At 47.3% G+C, this 27306-nt stretch overlaps 1 protein-coding gene and 1 long non-coding RNA gene across 17 annotated transcripts in view; both read right to left on the minus strand.

Moving 5' to 3' along the window:
- The window catches only part of LOC106739643 (phosphofurin acidic cluster sorting protein 2), a 215136-nt gene that overhangs the window by 51594 nt on the left and 136236 nt on the right, over positions 1-27306 (minus strand). The gene's annotated exons all lie outside the window — the stretch shown is intronic.
- LOC109280340 (uncharacterized) lies at positions 1107-5977 on the minus strand. The gene is made up of 2 exons (XR_002086622.2): positions 1888-5977; positions 1107-1721 (listed from the first exon to the last, which is right to left on the minus strand). It is a non-coding gene; the product is annotated as an uncharacterized LOC109280340 (long non-coding RNA).

The following is a 27306-nucleotide window of genomic DNA, read 5'->3' on the forward strand; positions in this document are numbered from 1 at the left end:
AAAGCGAGGAAACAGTCAGGAAGGCTAACCACACCTTGTCATGCATCTACAGATGCATCACAAGCAGGTCCATGCAGGTGACCCTTCCCCTCTATGTGGCATTGGTCAGGCCACAGTTTGAGGACTGCATCCAGTTCTGGGTGCCGCACTTCAAGAGGGATGTGGCTAGCATTGAGAGGGTCCAGAGGAGGGCCACTTCCATGGTCAAGCGACAGCGGGGCAGGCCCTACGAAGAGAGGCTAAAGTACCTGAACCTATTCAGCCTCCACAAGAGAAGGCTGAGAGGGGATCTGGTGGCTGTTTACAAATTCACCAGGGGGAACCAGCGAGAATTGGGGGAGGCTCTGTTCCCCCGGACACCACCCAGGGTTACTAGGAATAACGGCCAGAAATTGTTAAGAGAGAATTCCAGGCTGGACATCAGGAGACATTACTTTACAGTTAGGGCTGCCAGGCTCTGGAATGGTCTCCCAAGGGAGGTTGTGCTCTCTCCAACCTTGGGGGGTCTTCAAGAGGAGGCTGGACAGATATTTGGCTGGGGTGTTATGACCATGGCACCTATTCCTGCATGGGGCAGGGGGTCAGACCTGATGATCTGTTTAGGTTCCTTCCGACCCTAAGCACTATGCAACTATGAAAAAATTTGCTCCCAGTCAGCATCTACATGTGCAATATGGACCATTAACTGTTGTATCTACAGTACAGGTACTAGAAAACGGTGCATTAGGCTAATACACTGCACAGTAATTGCAGCACATGTGTAGATGGTGATGCTTTATTGTGCATTAGATTAGTCTAATGCGCAGTAAAGTCTCTCATGTAGACACATTCAGTGATGGACATATCCTGAATGAATCTGTCTAATTCTTTTTTTGAACCTATACAATACATGTCAGTATTTTCCAGCAGTGGGCTGGAATCACTCAGCTCAAGTCTGAGGCAGGACAGTACTAGGAAATGGCTGCTGCTGCTGCTTTTCCTATGCAGTGTAGCACAGACAAAGCCCCCTGTCACCCAGCTGCAACATGGCTGTCACCAAATGTCACCAAAGCTCCATCTCTCAAGTTAATTACATGTTGTATGAAAAAGAATTTTTTTGACTCAGATTTAAACCTGTTTCTTAATAATTTATTTTCTTTCCCACATGCAGCACTTATCAACACTGAAATTCATCTGCCATTTTGTTGCCCATTCACTCAACTTTGCAAGGTCTTTCTGCAAAAGCCTGTGATGTGAGACTATCAAAAGCTTTTTGAAAGTCCAAATACACTATACTAATAGGATCACCCTGATCCACTTGCTTGTTAATGTCCTAAAGAATTGTAGTAGGTTGAAGAAACATGAACACCCTTTACAGAAGCCACGTTGACTATTCCCCAGCAAGTTCTGTTCACCCACGTGATGGACAATCCTATTTTTTTATAATGGCTTCTACCAATTTGCATCAATTTGAAACAAGCTTCAATGAAATGCAATTCCCTGGATCCACACTGAAGCCCTTTTTAAAGATTGGCATTACACTGGCTACCCTCCAGTCTCTCACGCAAAAATAATGGAATGGATAAAAGGAAAGCCAGCAGCTTCAGATGTTGTCTGAAGTTCACTGCCCATCATGATAAGAGTTTCTCAAAATTCCACTTAAAGCCTTTCAGTCAGTCTCCTTCAGCAGTTGTTGAGAGGTGCATGACTCTAGAAGAACACAACAGGCTGCAGACATGACCCTACAGTAGGACACACAACACATGACTTGATAAGTACAGAACAGCAAGCTTTCAGGTTCAGGCTCATAGAGAGCCTTTTTTAGAATAAACTGTAGAAAACAAGATATAGACCAGCTAAGCGTAACAGAATTACCTGTAGCAAAGTGTATGTAACACCTTTACTCACCCAGGGGTAGTGTCAGTGTCTCAATTTCTGGGTGTAGTGCAAGGACCGTGAGAGGCTCTTTCCCACCCCCACTCTGGCTTAATTATTTCTACATCTGCATTTAAAGCAGTGTGAAAACTGCTGAAGTTGGCTGGCTCACATCCATTTCTCTGCCATGATAATATGTCACCTTACACGGTTAGTTGGTCCTGGCCTTCCCTGGGCATTCTGCACATAGCAACCTCTCTCAAGAGTCTTTTCTCTGGTTGCCAAGCTATTCATTACAAAGAAGTCTCTTTGGTGTATGATCATCAGTTGTTTGAGCAGATTCCTCTCCATAACTCCCAGCTATGGCAGGTTCCCTTTATAAACAGCAGGAAGCACAGAGAGGACAGAAGCAGCAAATGCAAATTATCTACCAAGCTCAACTCTTTATACTTTTCAGAATTAATCTGATCCAGGTCACAGAGATCACATAGCATGCAGATTTTCTTCTGATAAAGTTCTGTCCCAGCAAGATTAAGTGAAACATGCTTGTCCTCTGTCTGTGGAAGCAAATGGATTAGTGCAGCCCAAGGGGGCTTGGTTTGGCACTGGCAACTCTAATGCTTGCCTGTCCAAACTCTTATCCATTTTGTTGGTAATACCCTTTTAATTAGTCTTAAAATAATATTAATCCACTGAATATTTCAAAGAACTTCTCTGGAAAGAAAATTATTTGCACTGTGGATTGGAAATGCCTTTCAAACAGTCTTTCCCCTTTTCCAGGGTTTCCACTCAGTGGTGTCTAGGACAGACAGAAGAGCTCTTTGCCCTACCATACCTACAAAATATCCAAAAGAGGAAGCAAAAGTCTCTCCTCCTTCCTGACCTACAGGGAAGCTGATGCTCCCTGATTGACAGAGGCAAAGGGCCTGAACCAAAGCCCAAAGTTCATGAAGACTCCCATTAACTTCAGCAAGCTCACAGTTACCACAATCAGGCTCAGAACAACCAGTGCCTGGTCTACGGACCAACTTGCCCAGATTTACCAAGGGAGTAAATTGATTAAGATGATTAAATTAAACCAGTACAGCGCTCAGGATAGACACTCTCACTCCAGTAAGTCAGACAAGTTGCTTCATTACCAACTTTAGCTAATACCATATTTACTCAAATACAAGATGAGGCTTTTCCCCCCACCAGCATAAGGAAAAAAAGACCCTGATCTTATATTTGCATACAAGGAGACCTCATTAAATACTCTATCATTAAACTGCTGCCAAAAGTAGTATATGCTCAGTAATACACACCAACTATGAAGTTGATTAAATGCAGCCAACATTGAACATGACTATAAAACATTCAGTAAACATTCCGCTTTTTGGGGCTTTTTTTTTAAATCTTGTGTCTCAGGCCAAATCTGCCAAATAAGTTCTGAATTCTATTGAATGAGCAGAGCTCAACTATTCAAGTCTGTGTGGTGCTGCCACTGGCAAATATCCTCTCTCCCAGACTCTTCAGCCTGTGACTTTAGATATTCCCAATTCTATGGCAGGCAACCTATGTGCAAACCACAAGCCTGGAGGCCTTGCAGTTCAGATGCTCCCTAGTTTTGCTTGCCCCTAGCCAAGAGGTCAAAGGAGCAAGCCAGAGGGAAGCCCAAGAGCAATCCCCCATCACCATAAATTGTATAGCCAAGGTCCTCACAATTGGAGGCATTTGTAGACTCTGGTAGGGGTCAGCTCTGTGAGCAGGCTAGGGACAAGCCTTCACTCTCTAACTACACCAGATCATTCAAGGCCAAGAAGAATGGTATCTCCCCCTAACAAAGGAGCCTAGTAAGTCCAGGCCAAAGATAGGTATATAAAGAGACAGGGAAGCAGCAAACAGGGAGAAGCAAACAGAACTTTTCCCAAACAAACATAAAATCTTCTCATTTACATGCTTTCACATGTACCATTTCATCTATCTATGTGCTTCTTATCCTCTGGCAGTATTTACCTGTATGTAAACAAGTCTCAACAGGATACATCCCTCCTTCCCCTGATTTATCCATATTAAACAGTCAGCATTTCATTTTATTTCACATCATATTAACATTATTATACTGGTTCTCATATAACAGCTCAATGGGCTTCCTTTACCACTCACACCTCTAATGGCATTACCTGTCATGCTTTCCTCAGTTTCCCCAACGCATCCCATTATTCCCCCTGCTCCCCCTCCCCCTGCTCAGATTTTTCCTGGACCAGCATTCTCGTCTTTTCATCTCCACTTGTTCATCGTGCTTCATGCTCCCAACTCCTCTTCATCTCTTTCAATATGCGCTTGCAGTTCACACGTGGCTAGCTGCAAACATTCTCATGGTGTGAAAAACAGTCCCTTGAGCTCCAACAGGTTCTGTATCTTCCAGGTGGCCACTCATGCACATTATCAGCAGTTTCAGTTGCTGGCTCATTTGTCCTCTTTGGTCCAGTCCATACATCGCCATCTCATATGTCAATACATTACATCATTGGGTTCTCTTCGCAAACCTCCCCACCCTCTATCCTTCTCGGCATATCCGCACTGCCAGAACACATGATAAGTTGACTCTATGTTCTCACAGTTCTCCCTTGGGCTGTGTAGTAGGACTGTGAGAGGCTTCGGACAGAGCTTCGGATCCGGAGAAGCTTCGGACGCTTCGGGATCCAAAGCAGCACATCCGGGTCAAAGTGCTGCCTCGTTTGGCTTCCCGAAGTGGTTCAGAGCCGCCTCGGAGATCAGGCCATAGGGTATAATGGGGAAACAATAAAATATCTATAACTGTTGTTTTCTGTCTGATTTGGATTAAATTTTCAGGGGTGGTAGACTCTGCAGAGGGGATAAAGCCTGCCAAGTTTTAAGAAGATCGGTCCAGGGGTTTGGGGGGAACAGCACCCCAAATTCTTGAAAGCAAAACTCATGTTACATCTAGGCATTACAACATAGCAGGGTGAAAACTGCACGGTTGGTAGCTGTTACTGAGGCCACAAAGCCTGCCAAGTTTCAAGAAGATCGGTGCAGGGGTTTTGAGGCAACTGTACCCCAAATTCTTGAAAGCAAAACTCCTGTCACGTCTGTGTTACAACAGAGGGGGGTCAAAACTGCAGGAATCTTACTGAGGCCACAAAGCCTGCCAAGTTTCAAGATGGTTTGTCTGCCCCCTCTGTCCCAGTTGGTTCTGGGGAGCTAGTTGGGTGTAGCTTCAGACATGCAGTGCAGCTGGAAACCTGTTATGGAGGGTAGGGGACTCAGAGTTGAACAGATACTAATTGATAGGGCTGTGCAAGGCTTTGGACAGAGCTTTGGACCTGGAGAAGCTCCCGGCGCTTCGGGGTCTGAAGCAGCACATCCGGGTCGAAGCACTGCCTCGTTCGGCTTCCCGAAGCGCCTCGGAGCTGCCTCGGCAATCCGGCCATAGGGTATAATGGGGAAACAATAAAATATCTATAACTTTGTTGTTTTTTGTCTGATTTGGATGACATTTTCAGGGGTGGTAGACTCTGCAGGGAGGATGAAGCCTGACAAGTTTCAAGAAGATGGGTGCAGAGGCTTGGGGGGAACAATACCCCAAACTCTTGAAAGCAAAACTCCTGTCACGTCTATGTGTTACAACACAGGGGGTCAAAACTGCAGGCATGGTAGCTGTTACTGAGGCCACAAAGCCTGCCAAGTTTTAAAACGATCAGTGCAGGGGTTTGGGAGGAACTGCCCCTCAAGCTGCGGACAAGCAAAACTCGTGCCATGAGTGCTTGTGGCACTGACTGTCTCTGGCATGGGGCTGGAGAGGAGACACTGCTGCAGGCCTGGCTGCTAAGCTACTGGGTTACCAGTTACCAATCAATCAATCATGATTCACTCAGGGACCAGGGACTCAGGGACCAGCTCAATACACAGGACCTAGCTACTACATAACGACTCAATGAGCATCAATTAGCACCTACAAAACCAGGCTAAGAGAGGAAAGACTCAATACAGGCAATCAACTGCCCCAGGACAGAGACAGTCTTGGCAGGAGTTTTGTCCTTCAGCAGCTAGAAGTGCAGGGCCCCAGAGCCCCCCTGCACCGATCTCCTCCACAGCTGGCAGGCGTCACAGCAGGGGCCACCATCCCTGCAGCTGTCACCTCGCTGCGCCTTAACACACGCAGTGTCACCTATGGCACGAGTTTTGCTTGTCCACAGCTTGAGGTGCTGTTTCTCCCAAACCCCTGTACTGATCTTCTTGAAACCTGGCAGGCTTTGTGGCCTCACCAGGGGCCACCACCCCTGCAGTTTTGACCCCCCTGTGGTGTAACACACAGCCGTGACATGAGTTTGGCTTTCAAGAATTTGGGGTACAGTTCCCCCCAAACCTCTACACCGATATTCTTGAAACTGTGCAGGTTGCATGCTCTCAGCAGAGGCTACCATCCCTGCAAGTTTCATCCAAATAGGAGACGAAACAACAAAGTTATAGATATTTCATTGATTCCCCATTATACCCTACGGTCTCCGAAGCGGCTCCAAAGCTTTGGAGCCGCTTCGGCCGGATGGAGGCAGAAACCCGGTCTGGAACTCCGGATCGGATCGCAGCCATCTGAAGTGGTCCGATCCAAAGCCAGATCGGATTGCTGTGTAGTTCCCATCTGCATAATCTCTCCCAGATTGGTAATACATTTTATGCTGCCGCTCATGCAATTTCTACATATTCCCTCTTTGCCTGTGCATCCCACATCTCTTTCCACATTTTGGGTGACTAACTCCCGGTCAGGTTCTCCACTTCTCTTATTCTATCTGTCCCTTATATTCTTTTCAAGGCTTTTACTATTTTCCCATTTCTTCAGTTTCCCTTCTAACAATGCTTAGTGTATCATGAACTTCTCCGCTCTTGTGTAGTGGGTTGGCAGTGTCCAAGCCCAAGGTGCTTTCCATCCCTCCTTTCCTTTTTCCCCCATGTCCTCCAGACTTTTCCGGCTAAATCCTGCTGTATTCCCTTTCCCCTCACCATCTACATTCTGCTGATGAATTTTGTATAAACACCTGTCTGGTATTTCCCATCCTCCTGCTTGTTTTCCCTTGTATATCTCTTGCCTTGCCACACACTCCCTTTTGCTGCCACAGAACAAGGTGCACAATTCTCTTTGTATCCTTCATGCTCTTTGCCATATTGGAGGAAACACAATTCCTACATACAAGATCACTGGTAATAATACTGTCTTTACCAGTTCCACTTTGCTTTTAGTCATCTTTCTCGTTCTCCAGAGGCCTGTTATCTGCCATAGCCTAGCGATGATCTTTTTCCAGGCCCTGTTGCCTTTCCCTTTCACGTCCATCTGCACACCCAGGATCTTCATTCCTTCTGTTTGTAGCTGCAAACTGCAGTCTTCCAGTTCCCTATTCCCATTAGCGTGATCTTCTTTTTATTAATTTTTGCCCCTGCTGCTTCGCCGTAGTCCAGGGGTGGCCAATTATTTCAGGCGGAGGGCTGCTTACTGAGTTTTGGCAAGCCATTGAGAGCTGCATGACAGGCAGCCAGGGGCAGATAAATAATAACTTTCTAAATTTTTTAGGGGCCCCGTGGGCCAGGTAGAATGGCCTGGTGGGCTGCATCCAGCCAAGAGCTGCATTTTGCCCACCCCTGCCATAGTCCATCATGTTTCAATACTCTATCAATCAACAGTTTGTCTTGTCCTATTACTGTGATGTCATTCATATATAGCATGCATTTGATTTCTTCTTCACCAGGTATTTTCACCCCTGTGATCAGCTTGTCTCTTCTTATTTTCTGGGTCAACATTTGGGGGGAACTGTACCCCAAATTCTGGAAAGCCAAACTCATGTCACGGCTGTGTTTTACACCACTGGAGGGGAGGGGGGGTGAAAACTGCAGGGGTGGTAGCCCCTGGTGAGGCCACAGAGCCTGCCAAGTTTCAAGAGAATTGGTGCAGGGGTTTGGGGGGAACTGCATCTCGAGCTGTGGACAAGCAAAACTCATGACATGGGTGACACTACGTGTGTTAAGGCACAGCGAGGTGACAGCTGCAGGGATGGTGGCTTTTGCTGCGGCCACAAAGCCTGCCAGCTGTCGACAAGATCGGTGCAGGGGTTCTGGGGCCCTGCACCCCTAGCTGCTGACAGGCAAAACTCGTGACATGGGTGCTTGTGCAACTGACTGTCTCTGTCTTTGGGCGTGAGAGACACTACTGGAGGCTTGGCTGCTATATATGCATAGAAATATATAACTCTACCTCCAACACTCTGCCAAGTGGCCCTTGTGGTTCACTTGGCAGATCAAAGCACTTTGACAGTTAAACCATTAAAACCCATTACAGTTTGCACCGCACACCCATCTCCATACCCATAACCCCACCCACTGCCCTCTGAGGAGGGCTTGCCCTTGAAACAGTCTATGCCAGACCCCTCTCCACCATAAGAGGTCTGCTATTTCTTTCCTGCCATCCTTTTTCTTTCTTCCTGTAGTGCTAGTACATTTCACTTAGTCTCACTTTAAGACAGTCCTTGACTGTGGGGTCTGATCACTCATCCGGGCTGAGCTCGCACTGAAGATTGGGTTTCACTGGGCAGAGCCACTCATAATGAACTGTATCTTTGGAAAGGAAATGCAGTTTGACAGTTTCATAGATTCATAGATGTTAGGGTCGGAAGGGACCTCAATAGATTGAGTCCGACCCCCGCATAGGCAGGAAAGAGTGCTGGGTTTAGATGACCCCAGCCAGATGCCTATCTAACCTCCTCTTGAAGACCCCAGGGTAGGGGAGAGCACCACCTCCCTTGGGAGCCCGTTCCAGACCCTGGCCACTCTAACTGTGAAGAAGTTCTTCCTAATGTCCAGTCTAAATCTGCTCTCTGCTAGCTTGTGGCCATTATTTCTTGTAACCCCCAGGGGCGCCTTGGTGATTAAAGCCTCACCAATTCCCTTTTGTGCCCCCATGATGAACTTATAGGCAGCCACAAGGTTGCCTCTCAACCTTCTCTTGCAGAGGCTAAAGAGGTCCAGGTGCCCTAGTCTCTCCTCATAGGGCTTGGCCTGCAAGCCCTTGACCATATGAGTGGCCCTTCTCTGGACCCTCTCCAGGTTATCCACATCCCTCTTGAAGTGTGGCGCCCAAAATTGCACGCAGTACTCCAACTGTGGTCTGACCAGTGCCCGATAGAGGGGAAGTATCACCCCCTTGGTTCTGTTTGTCATGCATCTGCTGATGCATGCTAAAGTGCCATTAGCTTTTCTGATGACTTCGTCACACTGATGACTCATGTTCATCTTGGAGTCCACTAGGACTCTAAGATCCCTTTCCGCTTCCGTTCCACCAAGCAGGTCATTTCCTAGGCAGTAGGTATGCTGGACATTTTTCCTCCCTAGGTGCAGCCCTTTGCATTTCTCCTTGTTGAATTGCATTCTGTTGTTTTCCGCCCATCTGTCCAACCTGTCCAGGTTTGCTTGTAGTTGTTCCCTGCCCTCTGGCGTGTCCACTTCTCCCCACAGTTTTGTGTCATCTGCAAACTTGGACAGAGTACACTTCACTCCCTCGTCCAAGTCGCTGATGAAGATATTGGGACCGAGCCCTGCGGGACCCCACTGCCCACACCCTTCCAGGTCGATACTGACCCATTCACTACGATGGATACATGGGTTGTTACATACCCATCTGTGTGACGGAATACCAAGGAGCGCTGAGAGTGGGGCTCGCTCAGAAGTTAGCTTGCGAGATGATTATTGATAGGGAGTGGGAGCCCATACACAACATACTGGAAAAAGTCCAGGCAGCCAAAGAAGAGTGGCGGTGCCTGTGAAGAGGTGAAGGCTGGCACAGGAGCTGGCCGCTCCAGGTACCTCTGGGAGCAATGAGGACGTTATTCTGGAACAAGTCCCCAGTGTATCACACAGTTACGTCAAGCACAGCAGGATGATCCACAACTCCAATGATTGTCAGAAGAAGACCCTCGGGAAGGTCCTTCTTCTAGAGACATGCCATATGAGGTAAGAAGAGGTCTCCTTTACCATGTAAAAAGGGGCCCTGGGGCAGGGAAGGAATCGCTTGAACTGGTGGTTCTGAGCATCTTCTGCAGGGTCGTATGGCAATTAGCCCATGCCACACCATTAGGAGGTCATCTCAGGCAGAACAAAACCATGGCAAGGATCTCCCGGAATTTCTTTTGGCCTGGACTTCAGAAGGAGGTCGAGTGGTAGGGAGCAGCGTGTCCTGAGTGTCAACGAACCCAGGACTGGAGACCCCCAAGGGCTCCACTACAATCTATGCCAGTAATGGAGACACCATTTTCTCAGGTGGCACTAGTTATTCTAGGCCCACTCTCAAAAAGCAGTGCCAGACACCAGTATATTCTGGTGATCATAGACTACGCCACTTGTTTCCAGAAGGCAGTTCCACTAAGGTTCATTATGGCACCATGAGTGGCTGAGGAATTACTTTAGTGGATTTCGAGGGTGGGCATTCCCCATGAAATCCCGACAGATCAGAGAACTAACTTTACGTCAGGAGTTATGAAAGCCATGTGCAGCATTTTAGGTGTCACCCAACTCCAGACATCAGTCTATCACCTGCAAACTAATGGATTGGTAGAATGACTGAATGGGACACTAAAGTGGATGATCCATTGGACCGCTTAAAGTGACTCCCATAAGTGGGATATCTTACTAACACTATTGCTGTTCGCGATCTGCGATGCGCCACAAAAGTCTACCCAGTTTTTGCCATTTCAGTTGTTGTACAGTCATGCACCCAGGGGTTTAATGCAAGTGCTCCAGGAGGAGTGAGAGAGATCTGAGAAACCTAGAGTTGGGGCTGAAAACTACCATTGCGAACTCTGCGACTGGCTACAAAAGGCACAGCTCACCAATGAAAACTTGAGGGAAGTGCAACAATGGCAGAAGTCTTGATACGATCAAACGACGGAGGTGAGAACCTTCCAGGTGGGAGAGAAAGTCCTGGTAATGCTTCCCATGTTAGCCAGTAAACAAAGCCCCTTCGAGATCCTCTGACAAGTAAGGCTGGTAGACTATGAAGTCCTCAAACGAGGACACCAGTGTGGATGGTAGATTTATCATGTAAACCTGCTCCATGAATGAAGAGAGCAACAGTGTTAGATGGCCGAGCAGGTCGAAGAGAAGGATGAATTGGGACCCTCATATTTGAAAACAGACAGGAAAAACCCGAGACGCAGGTCCAATTCAGCAGGGAGCTCTCCCCTGCACAATGGCTAGAAGTGACTGGATTGGTCCAATCCTTCCAAGATGTATTTCAAGAGGAACCCAGTTGGGCCTGAGGGGTCAAGCATGAGATTAGAACACCTGCAGGGGCCCTGGTCAGAGAATGCTGACATCCTATTCCATAACACCTGCACCATGCTGTTCGCACCACACTAGAGAAGATGCTGGCACAAGGTACTAGCTGGCCTTCGCAAAGCCTGTGGCAGAGCCCAGTAGTCCCTGTGCCTAAACCTGATGGGATGCTAAGGATTTATATTGACTAGTGGAACTTAAATGCTTTGGCTACATTTGATACCTTCCCCATGCTCCACATTGCACACCTACTGGGGAGGATCGGGGAGACTAGATTCATAACCATCACTGTTCTATCTGGCAAATCACCACGGCCTCTAAGGACTGTGTAAAAACAGCATTTGGAACACGATGGGAGCTTTACAAATTTCTATGAATGCCATTTGGGCTGAACAGGGCACCGGCCACATTTCAGAGACTTATAGATTCCTTGTTAGTGCCACATCTGCCTATGCAGCCACTTACATTGATGACATTGTAACTTTTACTAAAACCTGGCACCAACACATTCAAACAGTGAAGGCCATACCGAAGGATGTTAGGGCCGCTGAGATGACGGCTAACCCCATGAAATGTGTCCTGGCAGATAAGGAAACTAAGTACTTAGGATTCTTAGTGGGACAAGGGATCATTAAATCATTGACAGAAAAAGTTGAAGCAATGTGTCAATTCCAGGCACCTAAAACCAGAGACAGATGCATTCCTTGCTAGTACTTATCAACTATTACAGGCAATTCATACTGCATTTTGTGTAACTGGCAGCCCTGTTGACAAACACCTTACGAGGACAACTAACAGGGGTAATTAGGTGGTCCCCGGTCACAATTAAAAGCTTTGAGAAATTAAAGACCGCATTGTGCCAAGACATACTGGTCCACACACCTGATTTCTCAGTACCCTTTATTTTACAGACAGACACGTCAGACAAAGCGCTGGGAGTCATCTTGATACAACAAAGGGGGAGTGAAGAATATTCGATCACCTTTGCCAGTCACAAACTCAATGTGACAGGAAGCAGGTAGGCTACAATAGAAAAGGAATGTCTAGCAATACACTGGGTGGTGGACTACTTTCAATATTATTTATTAGAGCAGAAAAAAAATGTCAGTGTGAAAAAAAATTTTCTTTTGTTTTTTTTGTTGAATTTGATGTTGTCTGAGCCCCTTGGGGTTTTCCATATATTGAGAAGGGCTCTCTTTGGAGAGGGAAACCCCAGAACCTTTACTCAGGTACAAGGACAGGAAGCAGGTACTTGACGAAGATGCCAAGCATACCCCATGGGGGACCTGGGGCAGCCTGATGCCGGAACATACATCAGGGTTGCAACGAGCAAGAGTCATAGCAGAGCCAGAGGACCAGAGTAGCGGATATGTGCCATAAAACATTGTCATCAGCGGCTGGTGAGTGGACAGGGTGTAGGGGAGGCACAGCCCCAAGTCAGCCGTGGCAGTACCATGAGTAATTCCGGACAGGAGTCCATCACATATCACACTGAACCCCTCCTTTCAGAGTATGATCAAGACATGGCAGGAAAGTTGGGAAAGGGCCTACCCAGGGTACTGATGTGGGCATTCAACAAAAAGGCTGTGGCATGACAAGCAGATACAAAAGTGTTGCTTAAAAATGTACTTAAGGAGTACCTATGCTAAAACTTGCAACAGTATCAAAAAAGGTAAAATGATCAAAAAAGGTAAAGATAAAATAGTGCATCAAATCTGAATGAACTAAGTTTATAGGTACCTTTAATAATTTACCTATATGCAAATTTTGGTGTGGTTTAACCCTGTAAAATGTCAGGTTTAATTGTGTGACTGTCCAGTGTTACATTACAAACTTTATTTTGGAAATGTTTGGCTTTTCATGTCTAAGTGCATGGGAAAAATGTTAAGAGTGTATTAGTGTTTAAACAAGTGGCCTTGATTGGGCAGTATTTATGTGAACTTTCTTAGGCATAGTGTCATGGTAAGGGAAGAGAGACAAAAGGTTAAATTTCTTATTTAGTCAGAATACAAGTCCAGTCTTAAAGGGAGTGGGTAAGTACTAAATGTTGAGAGAGCAGTTGTTTCAACAATTAGATTATGCTGTATTTTATAGCTGTGATTTAATTTTTCTACTTGTATTAACCTTGCAAATTTGGAAATCCTTCCAGAATCTGCTTTTTGCTTCTTATCCCTGAAATTGTAAACAGGCTTCATCTTACTGTTTCACTATCTGTCATTAATGAGCATTTCATTTTCCCACTTTCCTAACCTATGTTGTATTAGATCAGGAGTATCAAAGATACAGCATAAGGGCTGCATCTGGCCTGCAGAGCCCCATCATCTGGTCCCTGGTACTTCCCCCGAGTCTCAGGGTTAACCCACACATGGTGCCCACTGCATCAGCCCTAAGGGCAGGGCCTGGGACACGTGCCACACACAGTGCCTGCTCTAGCCAATCTGGGACTCACAGCACCTTGGATTGACCTTGCATGGATGCTGGCCCTGCCCTGCACGAACACTGCATGCACTGGATCTGGCAGGTTAAGGGGGAGGTCTGGTCCACAGGGCTAGATGAGTTTGACACCAAGAGCAAGTACCGTTGTGTTGGGTGTTTTTTGTTTTTTTTTCAGACAGCTGACATTTACCAGGCTTTTGATGTCTCGCAGTACACAGATTGGTGTGGTGAACCCCCTTAAATCTAATTTTTGGTCCTTGTGCTACTATGATGCTGTGGAGATTTAAGTTGCAAGGACCACAGCAGAATACTGAAATCTAAACTTTCTGATACTGTAAAAGCAGTGTTTTAATTTACTTGATTGGAATTATGTAAAGCTTTAAACAAAACCTAAAGTTTGAGGTTCAAGCTACTTGGGCACTGTCTCTTGTCAAGTCTGTCATAGATTTGTGGGAGAAGCAAAAGGTTTTCTTTTGATGCCATCTTTTGGTCCAACTCAGTTTTCCTGCCCAAGTGCAGAGGGGCTGGACCTGGTGATCTGTAAGGTCCCTTCCAGCCCCTAATAACTATGAAACTATGAAATGACTATGTTTGTTTCAGAACGAATGTTTTCAAATTTGCCCATCATTCAGGAAGAACATGGTCTGACATTAAGTGGGGAGGGAGGGAGGAAGGGAGGGAGGGAAGGGGCTGACGGGGAAAGATGTTGTTGGGAGCAGAAGGGAAGGGAGCTAGTAGATCCCCCAAATTTATTGTTATAGCAGTGGGAGGGTGACAAATTCAAGGCAAACTTCCAATAATTAGATTTTAAACCTGGAAAATTATATCAAATTTATAATTTTCCATATATTGAATCTAACTATTGGGGGGTTGCCTTATAGTCAGGGTCACCTTAAATTCAAGTAAATACAGTAATAAACGAAAGAAGCCACCCTACTGATCCCTGCCTATGAAGGAAACTGTGCCCCTTCAACTACATCTGCATGAAAACTTGTATATTGATATGGAACAGTTTCTCCTTGGTGCAAGAGCAAAGGAACCAAGCTGTTAGCGAGGTCTCAAGGCATGCCTCTATGCAGGCTTAGTACTCTTATGGTTGATTTAGACTGGTAATTTTCAAACAGTATGCGGTGCAAAAAGAACATCCCATGTAATAGGAAAGACCCTATCACCAAGATCCAGAAAGTAAATACACAAGAGGAATGAAAAAGGAGGAAACTACATCTTTCCATCTGATACTCTCTATGGGCGTCTATACACGTAATTACAGCATGTCAGAGCAGGCTTGATTAATTGAGTCTGCTGGATCATGGTAATTAGGGTAATCCAGCAGATTCCAGCGTCTCCTATAGCAGCATCCCCATGCTTAAAAATGGCGTTGAGGGCACTTCAAAGCGCATCTAACAAGCTTTAGTTAAAGTGACCCTGCCGCCATTTTTAAGCATGGGGACACTAATACATGAGATGCTCCAGGCATTTTAATTAAAGTGGCTCTTGGATCTGCTCTAATTAAAGCACCACCACCAAACCCCCTCCCTCCACTCCTGGAGCATGTGTATAAACGCCCAAAATGCTTACAGCCTAGTGCAGTAGGCCAGCATTGTTAACTTCACAGCAAAGAACAAATAGTAAGGTGATCTGACACAGAAAAACTAACTTCTGTTGCACTGCATAAAATATCTCAGCAGATACAACACTTTCTGGTTTCCAGGGCCTGTGAGATAGGTGACATTACACCAGATTGGCAGTGATGGACAGAAGCCAGCAGGCAATGAGGGCTATGCTGTCAGGCAGACAAAGGAATATTAGGCAACAACTGAGATAAAAACTAAGGATATATGGCAAGCTTTCTGCAAAGACAGAGAACAAGGCAAACATTTGGAAATTACTTCTTGTGCTCTGAGGTGACATGGCATCTTGGGAAAGAAACACTAGGCTGTAGGAATGACAGCATAGGAGTCAGTTTGTAACAGGTGCCCCAGAAAATGGGTTTTACTTTGATATGGTCACATTTGTAAGCCTCATGCAGTGCTCACCCTGGGCTCTTCACACCATTCACTGGTGCTAGCAGATACTTCTATACTATATATTACACAGTCCTTCTGTAGAGATGACAGGAGGTGGGACAAATTGTACTCAATCTTCTGCTCTCAAGATTAGGCTAGGATGAAATTAAGTTGCCAGGGTCAAAGATGCAATTTCAAAACAAGGAGGATGTTCTGAACTCGGCTAGATTTGAACTGGCTGAGGATCTGATGCGTCACTGCTGCCTGCATTCCAGATCATTTGTCTCATGCCTCAGAGCTCAGATTGTGTCTAGCAGGTGCCTAGGGCCTGTTTCAAAGCACTTTGACCCAGCATGTGCAATAATTACTTTCAGTGTTGGTGGCAGTGCTTACTCAGTCCAGAAAAGAGACAAGATAGACAGCAGCAGGGCAGGCCATGTCCACAATGCCTCTTACTCCTCACCTTAGGGATCACACCTCAAGGAGTGCAGGGGAAGGTCCAAGCTGGGTGCATTATTGCACTTTTTCTAATGTGCCTTTTCCAATCTGAGGTACTAAATTAATCCACATTAGGTTATGCTAATGCATAGTAGTGCATTTGCATGCGTTTTTTTAGTGATGCTTAATGTGCAACAGATTGTTTTACTGCACATTAGCATGATGTCATTTTTTGATGTGATGCTTTAATACATAGTAAAATAGTCTAGTGCATATTAATGTACATTTGTAGACATACCCACTGAGCCCGAATGAATACCTGTCAGGGCCTACTGCAGTGGGCCTTCTCTACCACAATTGTAGAGAGACTCCCATCCCCCTATTCACCTCATTCAAGCTCCAAGAATCCATCCCCTTTTGGTCAGGCTGGCATCATGCTCCCCATTCCAAAGTCTGTACTCCTCATTCCTTGCCTTCTCTTTCTCTTCTTAGCTGCAGGGCCTCATTTTCACAGTTTGGAGTCTGGAGAAAGTTCTGTTTTAGTGGGAGATGCTGGTATTTTATTGAAGGCCCAGTGTGGTGATTGTGTGATTATTGGAACAGAAACCTCTTCTATTATCTCTGCATGTTGGGAAGCCGTGGGTTCTCATTTTCGTCATCTTCATCTTCTCTTCACTTACCCATTTATTTGGATCTGATTTCTCAGGTGTCCGATGGAGGCAAAGGAAACATTTAGCACACACTACTCCCTACTCTGCCTGCAACCCACAAGGCATAATTCCTAACTGGTCAGGGTCCAGGCCAGAGTCCCCCTAACTGGCATGCACTGCACTCTTCCTCTTCTAAGACAGAGTGCCACTCAAGATGTCCTGTAGATTGCAGCAGGTCACAAGAGCTCTTTCATGGCAGCAGTCATGTTTCCCATCTCTCCAAGGGCATCCTATCCACTCCCCCTCCTAGGCTCAGTGAACATGTCTATGCCTCTCACATGGGCCAGCCAGTGTCATACTGAGACATACCATGCAACTCCCTGTGGGCAGACCCTGAACCAGAAGCAAAGCTGCCATCTTAGTGTGCCCTTCCAAAAGGAACAATGTCTCTGCCTCTCTGAAGAACTAAATAGATCAGACACTGCAACATGTGAATGTATACTCCTTCTAGTTCAGGAAGCAGCATGTGTGGAGCAGTGTGATATGTTTCAGCATGGCACTGCCTGGGCCAGCAGAGCTTTTAATATGCCTGCTATAGTCTGATTCTGGTGTTGCTGGCTCTGATCAGTCAGTATTCAAGGAGTCCAGAAACAAGCTAGCAGCACTTAAAACACACTGCCAGATAATGTCTGGAGCTTTTTAGAGACAATCCTCCCCTCCTCCCAGCCCCCACTCCCCGTTCCAGAGCAATTTATTGCAGAACTGATGATTAACGTGCAGCCTGTTGCTGGGACAGGCCCCTGATTTTCTTTTGTGCTATATGTAAAATAAACAGTAACCATCGCTTCAAATGCAGGTACAAAAGGCATGTCTTGAGCATCAGGAGAATGGGAATCCCATGAAGGCCCCAGCAGTACAGCCAGGGTTATTTTGGTCTTGGAGACAGTACTGTCTTTGTCTATGCACAGAGAGGCTTAATAGTGTAGCCTAGCCACCTCAGATTTAGGTAGTTTCTGTTGTGTAACAATGGGAGAACGGCCTGATAGTTACCATTTCTGTCTCCTTATAATCACAGTCCTACAACATCTTTGCTGCCCAGATCACTACTGCCCAATCACAATTTAGGTCTGCACCTAGTTCTCACCAGACGTGGTAAGTGCATTTGGTCTCATTCGACTCTGAGAGCCCAACCCATGTTTCTAAACTCTCTCATTCCCTTTGTATTAATACCTCACTTTCTTGTCTAGTGTTCACAACAACTCCTTAATTAAGTACCATCTGCAAATGTAGTTAATGAGTTGTTTTCTCTCTTCCAAATCATTCAGCTAATTCTGTAATTCTGGGAAGCAGCTTGTGCTACTGACATCAGCATGTTCCTAACGCATGTGTCAAATAAGACTCGGCTTGCCCTCATTCCCTTCAGGAACCATGCACACATTCTTTCCCCCACAGCAAGGGAGCAGCAAAGGGCTGCCCACATGCTAGGTCCTCGGAGCTGGCCGGGGTGGGGAGATGGAGGGAGAGGAGCACAGGGGGCACATGCAGCAGAGCTCGCCCAGGTGGCATGATGCAGGTGCAGGTATGTTCTACCCCCACCCACAAGATCTGGCCCACAACTCACTCTAGGGTGCTCCACATGGGGCTGAGCCCCACCCACTTCTGCCCAGGGCAGCTTGTGGTGCATTCCTGCCTATACCCGCCCTGTGCCTGCTGATGGTACTGACTGACTCCAGCCAGTGTGCACCCCTTCCCGGTGGGGCTGCTTCTGCTGCAGCTGCCAGAGTGCTATTTGGCTCCCCTCACCTCCAGCAGTTCCTCCTGCTCCTGCTGCACTGCTCCAGGTTGGGGGAAGCTGCAGCTGAGCAGCTCCTGCCCCACAGTGCAGGGATCCAGGTCCCGTTCCTGGCTGCCTTCTACTCACTCAGCTGCCTGCAGGTGGCTGTTTATTGTACTGGTCAGGCAGAGAGGGTGGAAGGCGGCTGGGAATTGGAGCTGGAGCCCCGTGCACTGAGACAAAAGCTGTTGGGCTGCAGGGTCTCTCCTGCCTGGAGTGGTGCAGCAGGGGCAGGAGGAGGAGGAGATGCTTGTGGCAGGGGGAACCAATTAGTACCCAGGTGGCTGCAGCAGCTGCAAAAAAAGCAGCCCCGCTGGGAAGCTGTGTGTGCTGGCAGGAGCTGGAGCCATGGTGGCGGGTGCAGGGCAGGTATGAGTAGGAGCACAGCATGGGCAGCCCCAGTTGGGAGTGAGTGGGGCTCGACCCCATGCAAAGCAAGGTGAGGCAGCTGCAGGCTAGATACAATCCATTGGCAGGCCAGACTTGGTCTATGGACTCTTTTGTCCACCCTGGCTCTACAGCTTGTTCTTTTCCTGCCTACTTCCTGCAGATGACAGAAGGCCATATTGAGTTTGATTGGCCAGTCAATTCCTGAAAGTAGAGACTAAGGAATTGGCCATAGGTTCATTTTTTGGTGAGTATTATGCACCTGCTACTGAACATTCCTTTGCATCAGTTTCAAAGCACTGTCTGACTCAGATGCCAGGAAGGCAGAGCTAAGCTTTTCAAGGTTACTAACCTTTTCAGGATTGACAAGTGCCATCTGGAATGCCCAGCACTCTCTTGCGATAAAGTCACTGACCAGCAGGGCAAGTGTTCACTCCAAATCACCAGTGGCTCCTCTGGCAACAATGCAAACCCCTGCTAACTTGAGTATGAGGTATGGACAAAAAAAAGCCTATAGCAAGTAAAAAGAGGCAGGAACTTACTGGAGAACAACTGATAGGCAATAACCATCCAATGACCAGCACTTATCCTGTGATATGTGAAGACAAAATGGCCCTTTTTCACTGTTTAACTTTCACTAACTGGGGGGTTACAGCAGACAGATGGACATTCACCACATATCAGGTGTTCTGTGGTAGGTTCCCATCTCTTGTTAATTTGCTAACAGTTTGTTTATCCATAGCCATATTTATACTAGAGCAGATGCCTCTGTAATGTGTCTGCTTCCCACATTAAGTAAGCTTAACAGCGGTCCCCAGGGCAAATACTTCTGACCCAGGATGTCATTTAGGTTGTCTCAGTTAGCTTATGCACTTTTTGGTTAATTAAAAAAAACGTTTCTTACCCATTTAATCACTTCTTCTATTCCTGGTTTGCCAAGGTAAGAGTCTTTTGATTTACCATAACATTCTCAATATAATTTAGCCCTCAGTAATAGGTTGGGGTTTTTTTAGTTAAACATGTATACCACAATCACCAGCATCAAGCACTTTTCAAATAATTACAGTCACAACAGTCATACTGATAGCTGGGTATTTCTGCCACCATCATGCAAGTAGAGGCCTGTTTGTATTACAAGGCAGACTCTTCTAATGTTGTGCTAGACCAGGGGGTGTCAAGTGGGGGTATGTGTACCCTGCAGGGTACTTTGAAAGGTCCCAGGGGGTTTGTGGGGCTGGGTGGGGACGGAGCGCAGCAACTCCGCATCGCTGCCTCACAGGAGCAGGGCTGGGGCGGGGCGGGGTGGGGTAGGGCTCCCCCCCCAGGTACACTTATTAAAAAGGGGGCTGCCAGGGGCACACTTATTTTAAAAAGGTTGAAAACCCCTGTGCTAGAGAGTTCACTATGCAAAGTGGTTTAAGCTGCGGCTGTGTCACCCAGGGACAAAGAAAAGGCAAAAGAGAGCCTTATCACATGTTGTGATAAGGACATGTTAACTGCACTTAAAATATGAGTGTTCACCCGTTCCAGAAGTAAAACACATGCTAAATGTGATCAAATCATAGCAAAGTTAGCATTTTTCAGGGGAGGAGTACGCCCAGACCGTATTAAGTAATACATATTCAGTTACCATCCAACCCTCCAAGGAGATAATACCAGCACAGCTTGTTTGCTGGCTGTCCCAATCCTGGCACCACACTGGAGTCTTGAACCAGCTCTGGTGCAGTGCCAAGGCTAGGTCCAACTATCAGCTCTAGTGGGGTGCCACGGCTGAGATTGACATTCAGGTGATTGTTGGCCTCACTCCCCACACAGCACTGAACTCTTGAACCGGCTCCAATGCAGTGCTAGGGTTGGGACCAGCAATCAGCACTGCACCAGTCTTGAACCTGCTTCAAGTAGTCCCACATTTTCACACCTTACACTTAAGAGATTGTAATAAGCATTACTGGGCAAGTGATCAGAGTGTCTTCAAACTCAGGGGTAGGCAACATTTTTGGCCAGAGTGCTGAAAAAACTGCAACGTCTAACTTGTAAAATGCCAAAGCGCTGGCATGCCAGAAAAACAAAACTGGGATGGAAGGTACATGGCAGGACGCACTGCATATTAATATAGTTAATAATAATAAATCTATATATACTAGCCAACTGCCAGTCAAGAATGATGGGGTGGCAGGAGGGGTGGGTAGCAAGCAGCTGGATGTGAACCCAGCGGCAGTGGCATGGAGTCGCCATGGCTGCTCCGCCCAGCTCTGCGGGGCCCAGGGTGGTCGCCCCGATTCAAACCCCATCCCCACCCCCCCACTTCCCCGCTGCCGTTTCAGGGCCGGGCCGGGCTGCTCCTCCCAACCTCTGTTTCAGGGCTGGGGTGGGCCTGGTGCACCCCCCCCCCCCTTCCCTGTCACCATTTCGGGGCCAGGCCTGCTCCTCCCAACCCCCAACCAGTGCAGGTCTGTTGCTCCCCCACCCTCTGCCGCTGTGGCATGTCAGCTTCTCCCCACCTGGGGCCTGCTCCTCCCTTTACCCCCACCATGTCAGGCCAGGCCTGCTGTTCCCCACCCCACATCGGGAGGGAGCAGCGCAGGACAGAGAGGGTACTGGCCTCGGCCCCCCCTTCTGTATTTGCTGCCTGCAGGGAACAGAGGTGGGGGCAAGGCCAGCACTGCTGGCCTGGCTCCCCCCCACAGCATCTCAACCCTGCTCCGCTGCTGTTACCTGCAAGGAGCAAGGGTGTGTATGTGGGGGGGCCCATTCCGTCGGCTTTGTTGCCACTGACTCTAGGGAGCAAGGCCGGGGGGGTGTGTAAGGCCAGCTGTATTGATGTCGCCCTCCCACTCTATCTCCTATGTCCTCACCATCATGACGGCAGTCTGCCACGCTGCCACCTCCTGTCCGAATGCTGTATTTGCACTCTGATTGGTTGTTTCTGTCAGCCAATCAGAGTGCGAATAAAGCGTTACGGACAGACAGGCAGACTAAGGCTTTTATAATATATATATATATATATATGTTTTTGTTAAGCATTTTGTAATGAAAGAGAGAAAAAAGAAAGAGAAAGAAGAAAAGAGAAAAAAGAGAGAAAGAGAGTGGAAAAGAGAAAGAAAAAAAAGAGAAAAAGGAGAGGAGAGAAAAAAGAGAGAAAAGAGAAAATAAAGAGAGAAAGAGGGGAAGAAAGAAAAAAGAGCCAGAGAGAGAGAGAAAGAGAGGAGACAAGGTTAAAAGAGGGGAGAAAAAGAGGGAAAGAAAAAAGAGGAAAGAGAGAGGGAGGGAAAGAAAAGAGGAGACAAAAATAGAGGGGATAGAGAAAAAAAGAAGGGAGAAAAGAGTGAAAGAAAAGGAGAAAAAGAGGTGAGTGAGAAAGAAAGAGAAGAGAGAACAAAACGAAAAAGACACAGAGAAGAGAAGGGAAAGAGGAAGAAGAAATTACAAGGATTGATTGCCAGAGCCCGGCTGCCCCCCTCTCCCCCTCAGTGTGGTTACATGGGTGAGTGGCATGGGCATTGAGTTCATGAAGTGGTGGTAGTCACCACTGCTGCTGGTGTCCCTTCCCCTCCCTGCCCCCCTGAAATGGGCAGGGACAGAGGTAGTGCTAGAGGCAGTGCTGGGAGAGGCTTGCTGCATGGCGTGGTGGCTGGGCTCAGGCTGCTTACCACAGCTGCAGCTCCAGATCTGGCCAGCAGCATGATGCAAGCCACTTGGGCTCCTGCCAGTGGCCTTGGTGGAAATCAGGGAGGGTCACGCACCACCCCTCCCAGTGTCCCCCTTTCAAGTTCCCCACGATTAGGGATGGGTGGCACCAGCCTCTTCCTGGTGGGGCTGCACTAAGGGCAGGAACGGGGCAGGCTCAACAGCATGGGTTGGGTGGCGGCGGCCCAGAAGGGAGGGGTGGCATTGAGACAGGTGGCTAAGGGGGCAATTAAGGCAAATTTTGGGGTGGGCATAGTCCCAAGTCCCTGCCTAGCACTATCCCTGATTAGGGACCTACCAAATTAACAGCAGGAGCGAGCTGCACAGTGGCTCCTTTAATCTTGAAGGTGTGCTCCTGAAGGTCCACTGCTGATTGGTGGAGGGGTCCCACTGCTCCCAACTTGCTCCTGATTGGCAGGGAGGCAAAAACTGCAGTTTTAAATATGGCACCTTTTTGCCACTTGCTAGTGATTGGCCAAGTGGCCCTGATAGTACCACTGTGTTGTTGACTGGCCAGGAGGTAAAAACTACACCATATTTAAAACCATGGTTTTTGCCTCCCCGCTGATCAGATGGGAGCAGGGAGTGGTGGTGGGGGGGGATATGGTGGAACGTGCAAAAATCAGTGGGAGTCAGGTGCGTGGCAGCTCCTTTGATTTTGCAGATTCCCCACACACCACCAAAGCCATAGAGGCAGGGTCAGCAGAATGCACACAGTGTCCCTGAGTCCCTGCCTGTGTTCTCCTGCCCCTGCCCCCAGTGCCTGCTGCAGCGCTGGAAGCCATTGCTATGCCAGAGAGCCCAGAGCAACAACTTAAAACATTTTTTTTTAACATTTTCCTTGGCACACTTCCTGGTGTGCCAAGGAAAATGTCTCCATGTGCCACTAATTGGCACATGTGCCAGGGGGTGTCTATCTCTGTTCTAACTTATAATACAGCACAGTAATGCTTACTAAATAAAATAAATGCTCTAAATAAAACATGAGTTAAGTGTTCCATGCAACAGGGCCCTTACAAAAGTACTTAAGTAACTTTAAGGACAAAGTCCTATTTTCAAATGTGTTCAGAAGCCTCATCGTCACTGAAAGATTTACGCTCCTAACTCCATTTTGCCTCTGAATACAGGATTTAGGAACTTTTGAAATTAATTTACTGAGGCTTAAATATGGTCTCTGAATATGAACACAGCTAATCTTCAGCAACCCAATGGAAAAGAGAGATTGTTACCCCAGTTTTACAGATGGACACTATCCTAAGGTCGCAGCCCAAGTGGCTATCAAAGGCAGAATGAGAAACCAGGTGCCTTTCCCACAAGACTCATGATGACTAATCCCTTATGGCTGGGCTCAGTAACCTTTTAGGAGTTGCAAGCCACATTGGGGCAGCTTACTGAAGATGGCCCAGCTCACTTACAACCTGGCCACTATTACTCCCTTTACCACTGAACTGCTAATTCCCGTTGCCACCAACTTGGTGCCCATACCAACTTCGTAGGCCAGATGGAATTGCCTGGCAGCCAAATCCAGCCCACAGGCCACAGGTTGCCAATCCCTGCCTTAGAGCACAAAGGCATTTGGCAAATTACATGCTCTGTTTCTGTCTGGTCAACCATTGTCTCTTTCCAACTTAAGTCTTCTCTTAGAAAAGGAACATTGGAGAGAATTCCCTTCAAAGATAAAGGCCAGCTGTGAGACCACTGTCTACATGAGAACCACTTTTCTCCATTACCCTCAACAGGCCAAGGAGTGATCCTTCCAATGAACAGGGATCAGGTGTTTTTTAAACTATGGCAGGCACATGGGGCTCTAAGCAGCGGGCACTACACATTGGTAAAAGCTAACTATTATGGGGTTCATTTTCAAAGAACCCCATTCTGCATGCAGGCCCACTCTACTTAGACTGCAAGGACCAGGTCTAAGAAAAGGCCTATAGGTCAGGCAGTGCAGCATCCAAGTCTTAAGTGCCTGGCCCCCAAAGTGGAATCCAGACCTCAAGTTAGACATCCATAATTCCTATCAACCTCGTGAGGAGACTTGGTGCCTCAAAAGGATGACCCCCCAAAAAACCCCATGCATACTGAACTAGCCATCTGACACTAAACATTAGACACAGGATAGGCCCTGAATACCTGCCACCCTCCACAGATGAGAAACCTGAATTAGAACCGTAAGGGAGACTTCTCCACTTACTGAGGCTGCAGTGTCACAACTTAACCCTGAGAGTAACAAGCCTACAAGAGTCCCTTGAGAGAAGTGAGCAGGGCTCACTCTTTTTTAAAGTTTGAGAAAGTAGTCTTGCTCCTACTTCTAGGTAATGGCCATGTGGTTAAGGCACTTGCCTGGGCTGGGGGAACCTAGGTTCTAGGCTTTCCTTAAACTGAAGGGATTCAAATGCACATCTCACACCTGCCAGGAGTGGAGAGTGTCATAGCAACTAGGCCACAGGCTGGAGCAACACTCAACCCTTCCTGGGGAGAAGCTGGGCCATTAAGCAGAAAAAAAAATCACATCAGCCCTGGACCAGAAGAATATTAAGCAAGAGGAAGCATGGCTCTATAGCTTAGTGGTCTAGGCACTTCCTAGTGAAGGAGCATGGTCCTGAATTCCAGTTTCTGCTTTCAGGATTATTTTTGTTTAATGGCTGTGTAATGTAAAATGCATAAAACAGTGGTAGGAGCGGGGGTCAGAAGCTAGGACTTTCCCAGGGGAGTGCCCTCTTCTTGGGGATATATGATCAGGCTCTTCTACCCCCATGAATGTGGCATCTTTTCTTTCCAGTGACACATTTTCAACTGGAGAGCTGAAAGGTGCCTCAACCAGACTATTCTGCAGCTTGATGGTCAGGGCACTCTCCTGGGAGTTGGGAAATGTGGGCTCAAACCCGCAACAGCTGAGGAGGGTTTAGAACCCAGGTCTCCCACTTCCCATGCGAGTGCTCTATCTACTAGACTATTACAAAAGAAGGCTTCACCACCTTTGATTTTTAATGAATGTGCCTGTAGCAGCTGTATTGTGATCTGAACTCCATACTGCTGGTATGTATTAGCCATGCTTAGAGCAAGCCTACTGAACTGTGCTGCTCTGAGCAGTTAGGCACTGCTCTGTCTCATTCCTGGATTCCCACTGGGACTTAACACACAAACTAGGAACCTACCTGCTCAGACCAGTATAGTTCAGAGCATGCATAAGAGGCAGGAACTTTAGGTGCCTGATTTCCACCCTTTTCTGATTTGGACTGTAGCTCTTTGAAGCAGGAAAATCACGCACTACCTCACAAGACCCAAAGGCAGACACCACTTACTAGCCATGTATAGCACACAGTACTATACATCAAGCTGGCAGCAGGCTGAGAGAACAGGAAGACTGCTTTCCAGGCTCCAACCCTCTGCAGGTGAGTCCCCTGGGCTACATAACCTAAAGCAGGAACAAAGCTATGGGCAGGCCCCTCTGATTACACCAACATTTGCCTAGGGCAGACTTGAGTTGCATGAAGCAAATGCATAAACATGGAGATCTTGAGAACTATGACTGTCCTGCTCCAGGCTGGGAATACTTTCAAAGACCTATGAATTTGGCATATGGGCCCTTGCTAAGAGACAGCCACTGTCACAACTCAGGTATCAATAAGCTGTCATTTCTGTTTATGAGAAGGAGGCTGGTGCAGAAGATAGGGTGCAAGATGGAAGTTGAGAAACCAGAGTTCCTTGCTCCCCTTGTGCCACCGGCAAAGTCTTTCCGTCCCTCCGGCTTCAGTTCCCATTTGTACAACATGGATAACAGCCCTGCTGCATGGGTAAGCAGCGTAAGGACTGAGAGAATCTGGATATCATATGTCCCCATATACCACATAAACTGTCATACAATCATAGAAAATTAGGGTTGGAAGAGACCTCAGGAGGTCATCTAGTCCAACCCCCTGCTCAAAGCAGAACCATCCACAACTAGATCATCCCAGCCAAGGCTTTGGTCTAGCCGGGCCTTAAAAACCTCCAGGGATGGAGATTCCACCACCTCTCTGGGTAACCTGTTCCAGTGTTTTACTACCCTCCTAGTAAGAAAATTCTTCCTAACATCTAACCAAAACTTCCCTTGCTGCAACCTGAGATGGTTGCTCCTTGTTCTGTCATCTGGTGCCACTGAGAACAGTCCAGCTTCATCCTCTTTGGAACCATACTTCAGGTAGTTAAAGGCTGCTATTAAATCCCATCTCAGTCTTCTCTTCCTCAGACTAAATAAGCCCAGTTTCCTCAGCCTCTCCTCATAGGTCACATGCCCTTGCTCCCTAAACATTTTCACTGCCCTCTGCTGGACTCTCTCCAATTTGTCCACACCCTTTCTGTAGTGGGGGGGCCCAAAACTGGACATAGGACTTCAGATGTCACTTCACCAGTGCTGAACAGAAGGAAAAAATCACTTCCCTCGATCTGCTGGCAATGCAAATGTAGCCCAACACTCCTACTAATGCCGTTAGCCTTTTTGGCAACAAGGGCACACTGTTGACTCATATTCATCTTATTGTCCACTGTAACCCCCAGGTCATTTTCTGAAGAGCTGCTGCTTAGCCAGTCAGTCCCCAGCCTGTACTGGTGCATGGGATTGTTCTGTCCTAAGTGCAGAATTTTGCATTTCTCCTTACTGAATCTCATAAGATTTCTTTTGGTTCAATCCTCAAATTTCTTGAGGTCTCTCTGAATCTTA

The sequence above is a fragment of the Alligator mississippiensis genome, chromosome 1 (genome assembly GCF_030867095.1).
Source record: "Alligator mississippiensis isolate rAllMis1 chromosome 1, rAllMis1, whole genome shotgun sequence".
Taxonomy (NCBI): domain Eukaryota; kingdom Metazoa; phylum Chordata; order Crocodylia; family Alligatoridae; genus Alligator; species Alligator mississippiensis.